General features: G+C 37.9%; 1 long non-coding RNA gene across 1 annotated transcript; it reads right to left on the bottom strand.

Annotated features, from left to right (window-relative positions):
- Positions 1-13,732: 13,732 nt before the first annotated feature.
- LOC149149855 (uncharacterized) lies at positions 13,733-14,267 on the bottom strand. The gene is made up of 3 exons (XR_016262693.1): positions 14,200-14,267; positions 13,999-14,063; positions 13,733-13,847 (listed from the first exon to the last, which is right to left on the bottom strand). It is a non-coding gene; the product is annotated as an uncharacterized LOC149149855 (long non-coding RNA).
- Positions 14,268-14,650: the final 383 nt, after the last annotated feature.

Genomic DNA, 14,650 nt, shown 5'->3' with positions numbered 1-14,650 from the left:
CAACAGCTTGGTTGGTTGTAAAGCAATTTTGTTTGCGAGCTAAGCACAAATGTTTATAAAAAATTGATTAATAACATTGAAAGACTATTTATTATAGTGGAATAAATGCTTTAACCTAGGTTGTTTTATTGCTTTGAAATGCTAACAACATTATGGTTCTATGCATTCACTACATTGAAAAGCCAACAACAGCTTGGTTGGTTGTAAAGCAGTTTTGTTTGCGAGCTAAGCACAAATGTTTATAAAAAATTGATTAATAACATTGAAAGACTATTTATTACAGTGGAAGAAATATAGTTTGTCCTGGTTAAAAATCTAAACAAGGATCAAGTCCTGACCTGCCTATCTATTGCAGTGGTGAGAGAAAAAGGGAAAATATCAGGGACCGAATGAGAGGAAAGTTTTGCAGATAATGAAGAGGAAGTTTCTTTGCATAATACATCAAAAGCCATAGGATAACTAATAGAGCTGTGACTAAAATAAATGCAAGCATCGATTGAAAATGAATTTGAAAAGGAAGAGGAAGGACATGGCATAATAAATTCACCATCTAGAGCTAAGAGAATGAGAGGGAGGATATATGGATGTGATCCTTCATACACCTGGATAGTGCCATGGTCCATTGCAACAACATCAAGGGAAACTGAAAAGGAAGCTAGGGGTGACGATGCCTTAGAGTAGGACTTTGAACCCAAACCACCCGCCATATTAGCTCTAGAGGATCTGTGCACTTTCTTTTGCATCAGGAGAACATAATCCTTCACATTGTGGTCATGTTGATGATAACATCGACACTAGAATGAAATATTCTCGTAGTCCAGGATAATGGGGTCCATCCCAAGCCCTAGGTCCATAACACCCAAAAGTCCCCTACGAATATCAACACTTATGAGAATGTGAGCCATCGAAGTATCAACAGTGGATAAGTATGATGATTCATGCAATCCCCCATCTGGTTTCCATTGTGACAAAAAAATTGCTCGTGCCCCTAATGCATTGGGAGACCAGGAGTGTGAACCCAAACAGGAACGATGTTCATCTTTCCATGCCTAACATCAAAGAGGGGGGTCCACTATTTGAAAATAGTAGGAGAGGAGTCAAGTTTTAGAACCTTCCCCTCAATTAGTTTTTCATCCTCCTCATCCTAAAAAATCGGGTGAACCCAACCTTCTGCGAGCACTCTAACAGAGACAAGGCTTTTTGTCAGAGGCCAGACCAAAGATTCCACCCATTCGTGAAGAAAAGGTAAACCATATTTGTGGCCATGAATCCTGCCAACCAAATATTTGTGACTAAAGTCATCTAAGCTAAGAGCATAAGCCATCTGTTGATTCTCGTTCAACTTTACAGAATTTCCCTTCTTTCATTTACCGTAAGATAGACTCACTTCTTTACTGGAAGAACCTTCCTCTGACTCGACCAAGCCCGCCTTTTTAGAACACCTCACCTCTAGTACCTTGAAATGAGACCTTCCATTTGGCGCTTGAGAAACCACCTCCTTCAAAATGCTACTAGATGAGGGAAAAATTCAGAGAAATGAAGGGAAGAGAGACCCTTGAATAATCCCTAGGTTTTATAAAAACCTCACAAAAAGATGACCCTCAGAAGATATGACGAGAATGATAGGGAAAATGAAACCCTAAGTTCAGGGGATCATAGGAAACAAAAAGGCATCACTGAAGGAGTATGAAGACTCAAACTCCATGGAAAATGGTGATAACCCTGAAAAAATTGAAAACCTTCGGAGGTAGAAAAAAATGACTAGAGGTCGAAACCCTAACTGTATAAAATACTCTGTTTCCACCTGTCGGGCTAGGGTCTAAGAAATGATGCAAAGGGGGAACCATATGAGTAGAAGGTGATAAATTAGTCTAAGTACTGATAGGTGCACTATGATAAATGATGAAAACTTGAGATTGATGGGTCCAAACTTCTTAAGAATCCAAGGAGTCCTGATTAATATTAAGAAGATCCTCATTTCCCATTTTCAGGGCTAGGTCATCACTTCGTCAGAAATGAAGGGTCCAAATAAGAGCCACGTATGAAAAAACAAGCAAACCCAAACAGATGAAAACCACAAGGGATTAGGATAATGAAAAGATGCTAGAATCCGAGAAAAACATGATAGCCAGAATAAAAACCACTAACCTACAAAACCCTAAATCCTCAAAACAAAACCCCTAACCTACAAAACCCAAAACTTGCCTAAAACTCCAAGTGCAAATTTAACAAAAATTCCAATAAACAAGGTGAGGTGTTGAAAAACACATCAACAATGGCTGGTAGGATTAAAATCCTACCGGATAGAAGCCATGTCCAAGTCCAGAGCTCGCTAGACCTTCTCCAGAGCTCGCCACACCTGCAACAAGTTGGAAATTAGCAAATGGAGAAACAAAAAAACCAAACAAAAACCAAAAAAACCTACAATTACCTGTAAATGCAACCTTCGACCTCAAACTGGCTGAAATTGGTACTGGCTCCTCCCCAAACAACAGGTCGCACGAATGAAAAAACCACCAAGGAAACCCTAAACCACCGGCGGTCCAAAATGAACAACAATTGCAGCTGTAATGAAACAAGAACAACATAAACCCTGTTCCAACCATGGAGGCGTGCAAGCAAACAATGGCGGACGAAGCGCGCAGGTAATGGAGCCATTCCGCGCCATCGTCGGCGGAGGGCTTCGCCCAAACACCAGACCCGAACAGAAAAACAAGAGGCAAAGCACACATCGCGGCAAAAAGGCAGAAACAACTGAGCGGAAGGTCGGCAAACAAGTTTTGAAGCGCTGACACGCTGCACAACACATGGCAGTCCACGTCGGACACGTGTCGTACATGCCATTGTGATGTTCACGTGGGTGTAGGTGAGGTGGAGGAGAGGGCGCACAGGTAATGGCGTTCCTCCCCTACTACAAAACCAAAAGAGAAAAGCAAATGCTACATTAACCGTACGCCATGGTTACCACGCAAATCTACCACTCTAGCTTCCGCGCTAATTGTGGGAGTAGACATAAGGGAGGGATGCCATTACCTCACCTTGTGTTTTTCAACACCTCACCTTGTTTATTGGAATTTTTGTTAAATTTGCACTAGGAGTTTCAGACAGGTTTTGGGTTTTGTAGGTTAGGAGTTTTGTTCTGAGGGTTTAGGGTTTTGCAGGTTAGGGGTTTCTACTCTCGCTATCATGTTTTTCTCAGATTCTAGTGTCTTTTCATTATCCTAATCCATTGTGGTTTTCATCTGTCTAGGTTTGCTTGTTTTTTCATACATGGCTCTTATCTGGACCCTTCCTTTCTGACTAAGTGATGACCTAGCCCTGAAAATGGGAAATGAGGATCTTCTTGATATTAATCAGGACTCCTTGGATTCTTAAGAAGTTCGGACCCATCAATCTCAGGTTTTCTTCATTTATCATAGTGCACCTATCAGTACTTAGACTAATTTATCACCTTCTACTCATATGGTTCCCCCTTTGCATCATTTCTCAGACCCTAGCCCGACAGGTGGAAACAAAGTATTTTATACAGTTAGGGTTTCGACCTCTGGTCATTTTTCTTCTACCTCCGAAGGTTTTCAATTTTTTCAGGGTTATCACCATTTTCCATGGAGTTTGAGTCTTCATACTCCTTCAGTGATGCCTTTTTGTTTCCTATGATCCCCCGAACCTAGGGTTTCATTTTCCCTATCATTCTCGTCATATCTTCTGAGGGTCATCTTTTTGCGAGGTTTTTATAAAACCTGGGGATTATTCAAGGGTCTCTCTTCCCTTCATTTCTCTGAATTTTCCCTCATCTAGTAGCATTTTGAAGGAGGTGGTTTCTCAAGCGCCAAATGGAAGGTCTCATTTCAAGGTACTAGAGGTGAGGTGTTCTAATAGGCGAGCTTGGTCGAGTCAGAGGAAGGTTCTTCCAGTAAAGAAGTGAGTCTCTCTTAAGGTAAACGAAAGAAGGGAAATTCTGTAAAGTTGAACGAGAATCTGCAGATGGCTTATGCTCTTAGCTTAGATGTAGCCAGTTAATAATTATAATACTTTAGTCACAAATATTTGGTTGGCAGGATTCATGGCCACAAATATGGTTTACCTTTTCTTCACGAACGGGTGGAATCCTCGGTCTGGCCTCTGACAAAAAGCCTTGTCTCTGTTAGAGTGTTCGCAGAAGGTTGGGTTCACCCTATTTTTTAGGATGAGGAGGATGAAAAACTAATTGAGGGGAAGGTTCTAAAACATGACTCTCTCCTACTATTTTCAAATAGTGGACCCCCCTCTTTGATGTTAGGCATGGAAAGATGAACATCGTTCCTGTTTGGGTTCACACTCTTGGTCTCCCAATGCATTAGGGGCACGAGCAATTTTTTTGGCACATTGGAAACCAGATGGGGGATTGCATGAATCATCATACTTATCCACTATTGATACTTCGATGGCTCACATTCTCATAAGTGTTGATATCCGTAGGGGACTTTTGGGTGTTATGGACCTAGGGGTTGGGATGGACCCCATTATCCTGGACTACGAGAATATTTCATTCCAGTGTCGGTGTTATCATCAACATGACCACAATGTGAAGGATTATGTTCTCCTGATGCAAAAGAAAGTGCACAGATCCTCTGGAGCTAATATGGCGGGTGGTTTGGGTTCAAAGTCCTACTCTCAGGCATTGTCACCCCTAGCTTCCTTTTTAGTTTCCCTTGATGTTGTTGCAATGGACCATGGCACTATCCAAGTGCATGAAGGATCACATCCATATATCCTCCCTCTCATTCTCTTAGCTCTAGATGGTGAAGTTATTATGCCATGTCCTTCCTCTTCCTTTTCAAATTCATTTTCAATCGATGCTTGCATTTATTTTAGTCATAGCTCTATTAGTTATCCTATGGCTTTTGATGTATTATGCAAAGAAACCTCCTCTTCCTTATCTGCAAAACTTTCCTCTCATTCGGTCCCTGCTATTTTCCCTTTTTCTCTCACCACTGCAATAGATAGGCAGGTCAGGACTTGATCCTTGTTTAGATTTTTAACCAGGACAAACTATATTTCTTCCACTGTAATAAATAGTCTTTCAATGTTATTAATCAATTTTTTATAAACATTTGTGCTTAGCTCGCAAACAAAACTGCTTTACAACCAACCAAGCTGCTGTTGGCTTTTCAATGTAGTGAATGCATAGAACCATAATGTTGTTAGCGTTTCAAAGCAATAAAACAACCTAGGTTAAAGCATTTCTTCCACTGTAATAAATAGTCTTTCAATGTTATTAATCAATTTTTTATAAACATTTGTGCTTAGCTCGCAAACAAAACTGCTTTACAACCAACCAAGCTGTTGTTGGTTTTCAATGTAGTGAATGCATAGAACCATAATGTTGTTAGCATTTCAAAGCAATAAAACAACCTAAGTTAAAGCATTTCTTCCACTGTAATAAATAGTCTTTCAATGTTATTAATCAATTTTTTATAAACATTTGTGCTTAGCTCGCAAACAAAACTGCTTTACAACCAACCAAGCTGTTGTTGGCTTTTCAATGTAGTGAATTCATAGAACCATAATGTTGTTAGTGTTTCAAAGCAATAAAACAACCTAGGTTAAAGCATTTCTTCCACTGTAATAAATAGTCTTTCAATGCTATTAATCAATTTTTATAAACATTTGTGCTTAGCTCGCAAACAAAACTGCTTTACAACCAACCAAGCTGCTATTGGCTTTTCAATGTAGTGAATGCATAGAACCATAATGTTGTTAGCGTTTCAAAGCAATAAAACAACCTAGGTTAAAGCATTTCTTCCACTGTAATAAATAGTCTTTCAATGTTATTAATCAATTTTTTATAAACATTTGTGCTTGGCTCGCAAACAAAACTGCTTTACAACCAACCAAGCTGCTGTTGGCTTTTCAATGTAGTGAACGCATAGAACCATAATGTTGTTAGCGTTTCAAAGCAATAAAACAACCTAGGTTGTAAGCCAAAATGTTTATGTGACAAGAAAAAGACACAATCCATCCAAAATCCACATCATAATGTGGTTACAACCAAAAACATATGACACCCCTATTCTTTATGACCCTGAGAATCTTGTAAGATTTCTACATTATAGTAAACTATAGAGGTTCCTTCTAAAATGGATTTTGGCTACAATGTCGCACACATTATGAAATAAAACAATCTAAGTTGTAAGCCAAAATGTTTCTGTGACAAGAAAAAGATACAATCCATGCAAAATCCACATCATAATGTGGTAACAACCAAAAACATATGACACCCCTATTCTTTATGGCCCTAAGAACCTTGAGTGCCAAAACTCCCCGAGTTACCTTCTTGAGCCAGGTAGGTTGGCCTACCTGTCAAGGGTTGATTAGGAAATGGTTGATTGTTGCCATATGATTGAGCCCAATTTGCAGCTTCCAACCATGGAGGTATTGAGTACCCATACCTCACATTTGCACTACTAACCCCTGCATTAAGTGGAGGTGTGTAATGAGCATACATAGAATTGACACCAACTCTGGTAGGAATAAGGCAAGTGGGTAAACCCTCAGTTTGATAGTGAGGCACTTGAATTTTTATGAGATCTTGGAATAATGGTGTATTATCTGCAATGGAGTCCAATGAGTTTGAAATAATCATGGTTTCATCAACTATTCTTGTATCATTGTCAACCATATTGATCATCCCTTGTTCCTTTTCAGGCATTTGTTGTGCCTTTCTTGATTCCTTTTCCTGTCTTGCCATTTGTTTTTGTTGGTCCTTAACTTGCCTTGCTTTATCTCTTTCAATCCTTTCATCTGCCTGACGTTGCGCTGCAAAAATCCTTGCTGCCTTCTTCTCCTTGACTAGATCCTTCTTTTTCTGTTTTAATTCTTGCATTTCAATTTTTTTTATTTTTTTTTCAGACTCAACTAACAGGTTTATATAGTCCTCTGAGGTGAGTAACTATGAGCTTCGGCCCAGACGAAGACTACCCGGTGCACTTTGCTTTTTTTTCATTGATACTCTCTCTACTGGTAGCTTTAGGAACTGGCCAAGTGTCTTCTCCACCCCTCCCACCTGCATGTCATTGCTTGCTACTTCCCTTTCAATATCTGATGGAACTGATTGAACAATATCATTATCTTCATTTGATGCCTCATTATGTGCTTCATCTTCTTCCATTGATCTATTGTACACAAAAAATGAACAATTTCACTGTTTAATTCTGCTAGTTGTGAGGGCATGTTCATGCTTTGTTCATTGGTTGCTAAGACACTATGTGCATTCATATTAATCATTGCTTCTGTTAGCCATGAAGGTGGGGTTACTTGGCTTGGCAATGTCAATTGGTCATTGTCAACTGCATGTTCAACAATGTCATTAACAATATCAACAACAGGAGTTTCATGTTCTTGAGTTGGTGGAACGATCTCCATGTTACTGCAAATTTGTTCATGGTTATATTGTGTTTCACATACAGTTTCATCATCTTCATCATATAAGTGTCCTTGAGAGAGGGAAATCATATTACCAGCTGCAACAAAATCATCTTGGGCATCTACTTCTTGCACTTCAACACATGTTTGGGCATTCCCTTCCTCCTGACCATCCACATGAAACGCTTGGCTACAACCAATATCATGCATAAGAGCATCATAGTTCAATGGCCATATTCTTGTCCTCCTAAAGCCAGCCTTGATATTTGAAGGTGTCAAAGCCCTTTTAAAAGCTTTACTTGCAATCTCTGCTAGCTCGAACCTTTTCACCTCAACCCCTGGATTCTTTGCCATCCATGCAGCGCGCTCCAACTTGAAATAGTTCTTGAAAGGGCCAAACACACTAACATCAAGGGGTTGCAGTCTGTGAGTGGTATGAGCGGGCAATGTCAACAGGTCGATGCCTAAATTGTTTGCTTCCTCAATTGTTTGTACAGCCATGTGGCTCCCATGGCCATCTAATATCAATAGGTGGTTGTTATTAGGCGAGATGCCACCTGGTACCGATGCAGTAAAGTGAAAAAGCCAACTTAAAAACAGTTCTTTAGTCATCCATGCATGGGGATGTGCAGCCATGCATGCACCTGGTTCACAGTTCTGTATATAGTTTTTCAGTGGATTTTTACCTTTGAATAGATAAAATCCTGGGATTGAAGTACCAATTTCATTGACACAACATAAAATAGTTATCCACTCCCTACTCTTAGGCAAAATCTTTGGCACATTTCGGCTCCCTCTCTTGGCAATTACCCGCATGCCACAATTCCTCCCTGCCTGTAAACTTGTTTCATCACAGTTCCATATATGGTCTGCTCCATAAGAATGTTTATCGTAAGCACTAGAAAGTGTGTCATAGAACTTTTGCACAACTGCAGGGCGCAAATTTAATGCTCTGTCTCTGTCAAGGCCCTCAGCAGTACGCAATACAAGTTCTGGATGCCTTTTTTTAAACCCAAACCACCATGATTTACCAGGAAACCCATATTTGAATGGGTTTGGCCTCCCTTGACAGATTTGAGCAACTGTGGATTTGAGTTGTATCAACTCTAGCCCATGTCCCAATTGGGCCATCTCTTTACACCACTCAACCACCTCGACCTCCTCCTCCTCAGTCATAACTGTAAGAGACCCTCTATGTTTTGTATGAGTCAGTCCATTTATCCAATAATGTATTGATGAGGGAGGAATACCATGTTTTTTTGCAGATACTTGAACTGAGTATCCATTAAACTCTATGTCGTCAATTGCAACTAAAATTTGTTTTTTTGTCCATCCTCTTATAGCACTAATCTTTTTAGTTGAACTTGCCCCTTGGAATGTTGTTGACGGTGGTTCTGTGGCTGATGGTGTGTTAACATCAGCTTCAGTCACATGGTCATCCTCAACAATATTCCTTGGGGCATTGTTGAAATTGGCATCAGCGGTCATGTCCTCATCAGACGATGTGCATCGCAGCTGCGCACCCCTTGTCACTCTCCTGCCACTTCTCCTTGTACGAGCAACATAACTACCTTTTGCCATAGATGCAACAACCTGTAAAATTATTGCATGCATTTAGACATTAGAATATTTGTAAATTATGATTTCATACAAGGCAAAAATACTTCTGCTTTATTACAGGAAATTATCAACATGTATGTTAGTATCTTTGAAAAATAAAATATACAGAATCATTTTGTTGTATGTCTTCAAAATTATCAGTGATTGTTGTTTTTATAACTTGTCTTTACACTTAAAATACCATGACTATATTGATTGGTTTTGTTATGCATTTCCCAACAGAGCTCTTGTTCGGTTTGACTACTTAAAATATTGTTTTGTTGTTTTCTGTAAGGATGCACTTCTCCAAAAATGGATCTCTGGCTATCAAGGAGTTATCATTGGCCAAACCAAGCATGGTATTTAATTTGACCAAGGCTCCAACTTGAGACCCCCTGAAGCACTCTTGATCACAACTTTGCCACCATAACAAATTTTTTCCTCATGTCACTTACGGTTGAAGTTTCTAGTCATGTAAACATTCATTTCAACTACAACTCTTATTTGCATCTTGTCTACATATATAAGAGAGGCCATGCCTTTTTCTTAAATCAGGAAAGCATATTATCAATTTGTAAAGTTTTGAGTAATTATTGACCTCATATATCAAATCAGAATGAGGGTGCAGTTTGCCATATTTGCAATAGTTTGAGGCTGGTTGTGCCTTCTTTGTGGTCCTTCATTCTGATAGGTTTCCCCTTGTGTACAACAACCTTCCAATAAGGCCCTTCCACTGCTTCTTGTTCATTTGTTTATGTTATTTTCTTCCTTTTACATTGTTTTGTTTACTTTCTGATCATATTTCAAGAATGATCTAAACCCCCTTTTCCTTTTCTCCTTTCAACTTTTTCTTCAATTTATTTTGCAGGTCTTGTTTATGCTACCATTAGTCTTGATGATGTTTATTGCTGGCCTCATACAAGGTTTTCGGTTTCAACACCGAAAGTTGTATTGCAATACTTGACCACTAATTAAGCAACTCATCTGAAGCTTCTGATCTATATTACAGCCAACACAAGGACAATAAATCTATGCTTATCTTCCAATTGGGCCATAGTTTTTGTTTCTTATTATAAAATTTCATTAAGCTTTTGTTAAAAATGATTCTCAGAAAGAAATTCCCTTGTGAAATTATGGTTAAACCAATGTTACTTGGGAGCGGGAGCGACCATTTTCAGAAGCTCCCGGTTTGGGAGTGAATCCCGGAACGATTTTTTAAAAATATATATATTTTTTATATTTTTTAATTTTTTATACATATATGTCAACAAAAACATGTAGAATGATGAATTAGATATAAAAAACATAAAAAAGCATAGATTGAACCATATAACAACAATCATCTAGAAGTTATAATCTTCATCAACCACGTCCGCAAGTTAGTAACATAGTAACATACAACATATTGAGTCTCATGATTCATCAATCTTAAAGTTTCAAGCTTTCAAAATTCACTATATAACATTTATCATCATTGATCACCAAAGTTGTACTTGTAAGCTAAGTGTAACCATTACAACAAATAATATCTAACATGAAATGAAATGTTATAAAATGAAATGAAATGAAACAACTTTCATGAAGCATCATATTCATAATTCATTACTAATGAGTTATAATTGCCAATTTCAAACTTAAATTGTCATATATTGTTTAAAAAAACATCATAATAAATATGAAAGAGTCAATAGTTATAAAAGCTACTAGAAACTAGAAAAGAGAAGTAAATCTATTATCTATTTCTTATGCTTGGGCCTCTTGCCACCACGAGAAATGTCTAATTTTTTAGTCTTGTTGCAAAATCAGGATCTTTGTCATTAATATCACCCTCCAAGCATTAATATCCAGAGGTATCTTTGTCATTACCTTTGTATCTGTATAGGGATCTTTGTCATTAATATCACCCTCTAATCATTAACATAAGATAGAAAAAGCATAGCATGTCAAGTCAAGATTTTGTTTGAGTGATGCGTACATTTTTAGAAGGGTCATGATAGAGGAGTTCGACAACCAATGTCACTAACATCAAGGTACATAGAGGGATTGGTACTCTTGATTAAATATGAGTTCCATACCCTAATACATGACAAAATTCAATGGAAACATTGCAATCCCCCAATCCTGAAATCCTGAAAAACTGATAAGTCTGCTGGATTTTGAATGAAATCTAAAATTCTACTTTCTCCATATGAAATCTAATGAGGACGAAACCACTCTCAAACATCCTGAGTCATTTCATGGTAATGTTAAAAATTTAAGTAAAAGGATGAAAATGAAAATTAAAGAAAATGTCACTTTTACTTTAAGAATTTAACATTACCATGAATAGCATATCAATACTAGGACCTAGACTTGATCATTAAGTTGCCCCACTCAAAAACTATTTGTTTCTTTCAAAAAAAATTGCATTTCGAACATTACTACAAAAAAAAAAATGCAAAAAAGACAAAACGCTCCCGAAAACGCTCCCGAAAAGGCAGGGAGCGAAATTTTTTTTAGGGAGCGCGCTCCCGAGTCGCTCCCGCCCGGAGCGCGGATCGGGAGCGGGAGCGAGGGGGGGGGGCGCTCCCCCGCAACACTGGGTTAAACAAATTTCAATTGAGTTGATCATCATGTTCCTCCATATTTTTTGCATGATGTCTATATTTGTGTAGACATTTTCTACAAGTATTGGAAGGATTTTCGAAGACTACCTGTGGTTTGCACAAAATTGGAATTTATTTTGTTGTTTTTCTCATACATTATTAAATGTATTTGTCATTGTTTTATTGAGTTTCATCATGTAAGAGATACAATATGTCACTGATGCATATGAATCAAGTATGAATTGAGAATTTGGATTTGCATTTCAAATTATTAGCATATGACAATAGCCGGCTATTAGACTACGAATATTGGCCTTCTCTCTTGTAAAAGTGTAAATTGATTTAAATTACTAATTTCATTGATGTATTCATTCTTTGTTAAATGCAAGTTTTCTAAAAACCCATCAAATATGTATATCTCACTGTAATTTCCATGTTCTAGTATTTAAAATGTCATTCTGCATTTATTTTCAGGGTGTCATTGTTGCACTCTATTGGTTCAAGTATTGTTGTTTTTCTCATTAGATGAATGGGGAAATTGAACCTATAGAAAACATTTATCTTCATCCTGTATGTCCTTGTATGTTGATCTTGATTTATTCTTGATTGTTGAGGAATTGTTCTTGGTTTGGTTTGGTTTGATCTTGATTTATTTCTTTTGATGGGACACTTTCGGTCATCGGATGACCTGTAGCGATTCGGGACATGCCTTATTTGATTTCATTGTTGTTTTAATTTGATTTGATTTATATGGCATTGCCCCTCATTCTCTGGTTATTACAGCTCGGCTCGCTAAGGCACTCTGATCCCTTCCTTTCCACCATCTTAGGCTCGCCGATATATTCTTGCTAGATTAACGAGGTACATGACCGACCTTGATGTCCGTTATGACCCCATAGTTCTCCTAGTTTGAAAGACTATATCAAGAGACAGCTTGGAATATCTTCCTGGCAACACTTGAAGAACGCCTACAAACAGGCATAATGCAAGACACGAAGCGGGATATGAGAACCTGAACCCTTGAGATACTCGGGACTTCCTACTAATCGAGATGGTTCATAGCCAGGGCACACCAAGCAACTAAAATCTTGTCGGGCACATCAATACGTCTGTAAGTCTGAACATAGAAATAGGTGAATTGTGAAATAGAACTGTAGGTTGTGTGTTGATTTTCATGAAACTGAAACTGTAAGTGAAACTGAATTTGTAAGAACTGAAACTGCAAGAACTCTGATAAATGAAAACAAAACTGTAAGAAAAATGTGTTATAATTGATATAACTAACCTGGATACACTGTCAACTATTTTGTGATGTTTTGTCTTCAAGGTCGCTGAATAGTTTGAAAGCATAACATGCAACTTCAACAGTGGTTGAACTTCTTTTATAGTTTTTGGCACTTGAATTTAATTGGTGGACATGGATAGACATGGATTGCAATGGCTTCATTTTGAATGTGTGGTCTAGGTTTAATTTGATGTGATCTAATGTTTGGGAATTTCTTATTTGTTGATCCATGTGCTTTGATTTGTTTTAATAAGAAATAGAATGAGCTGGGTGTCATTTATTGAACAAAGTGGGTTTAAATGTTATTGGGTTGGGTGTCATTTATTGAACATAGGGGGTTTAGTTGTTGAACAACACAACAGTTATGGCTGACATACATTCACTTTTATTATGTGCAGGTATGGATATTTATTTGGGATACAAAGCTTCAGTTCTGATGAGTGGGGGTTGAAGTCACTGCTATTTTGTACTTCTAGAATAGACCATTTTGGAAGCATTCATGGTTTTATCTGTTTTCTAGTTGGGTCAATATGGTTTGCACTCTTAAGTATTAATATACTATTTATGGACAGTTGTGGGCCAGTCAATGTATTGGGAAATTTTAGACATACATTTATACTTATTTATACTCAATGTTATTTATCTTTGTTTAAATATTGGTTGCAAAAATTTCAATTTCTAGTGGTTTGGTGGGACCAGTGCTATATCAATTACTGATCCCTGCACAACATTAGACATCTCTCCCCTACTTTCCCAACAAAAACAGGTGAGTACGACATGGATATGGAGAATACCAGATCTATGTGGGGCCCTATTGCCATTTAATATTATTTTCGAGTAAAGCAGGCGTTATTGTACGTACGTGTATCCTGACGAAGTGGAGGTTGTGCTTGTACCAATGAGATCGACTGAAATTCCATCGATTCTGTAGCCGAGATGGACCATCCTCTGTTCTCATCCATAAATTGCAAAACCTACCAAAAAGACTGCGTTATAAAGTGAGATTTCAGAGACAACAGAGCAGAAAGCACATCAACACTAAAATCCACAAATTATTGGGGCCGAAAAGGGCAAATTATGAAAAACAGATCACGAAAAAGATGATGACCTTTATGTGAACTGTACCTGCTGAAAAACAAGACGTGGGAATGTAATTTTCTTTCTCATTTTTTATTCAGCGACGGCTCGTCCTGGAAGGCAGTCCAATCAGACCTCATTTCAGTGTCAAAATAAAAATATCAAATAAATTTAAGGCGTCAAAACCTAGAGAAGCAAGTGACCTATCAAATGAATTTAAGGTGTCCGGAACTATAGAACACGCCTTACCTCGAATTACTCCCCTGTTGAAATCCCAATGAGCTTTATCTGAACACTTAAACCCTGCAACTTCCCTGGAATGGAAATAAAAGATAAGAGCTCAAAAAGAAGCCATCGAACAACCCTTTGGACTACTACCAGAGGGCATCCTCCATTCCGAACCATAGGGCATCCAATCATGTACACATTATTGGTAAAACATCTATTTACATATATGTATATAATATCAGCTCAAATTAAACAAAATGCATACCTGCTCCGGTGGAAATCCGAAATGTTGGATTTCTTCTCTTTTCTCCCTATCGAACCAAACATAATAAATCAAGGGAAAAAAATAAGAAATATCAACAAGCACCGGCTAGGAAATGAAAAATCGATAAAGAAAATATACGGTGAAAACCAATAAGCATCAATAAGCATGCATGACCATGCCTTGGGAAAAAAAATAACAGGAAGAAGC

This window comes from Pinus tabuliformis, chromosome 9, assembly GCF_031772625.1.
Source record: "Pinus tabuliformis cultivar Carrire ecotype Pingquan chromosome 9, CPIR1, whole genome shotgun sequence".
Taxonomy (NCBI): Eukaryota; Viridiplantae; Streptophyta; class Pinopsida; order Pinales; family Pinaceae; genus Pinus; species Pinus tabuliformis.
This window is presented reverse-complemented; position numbering and strand designations above follow the sequence as displayed.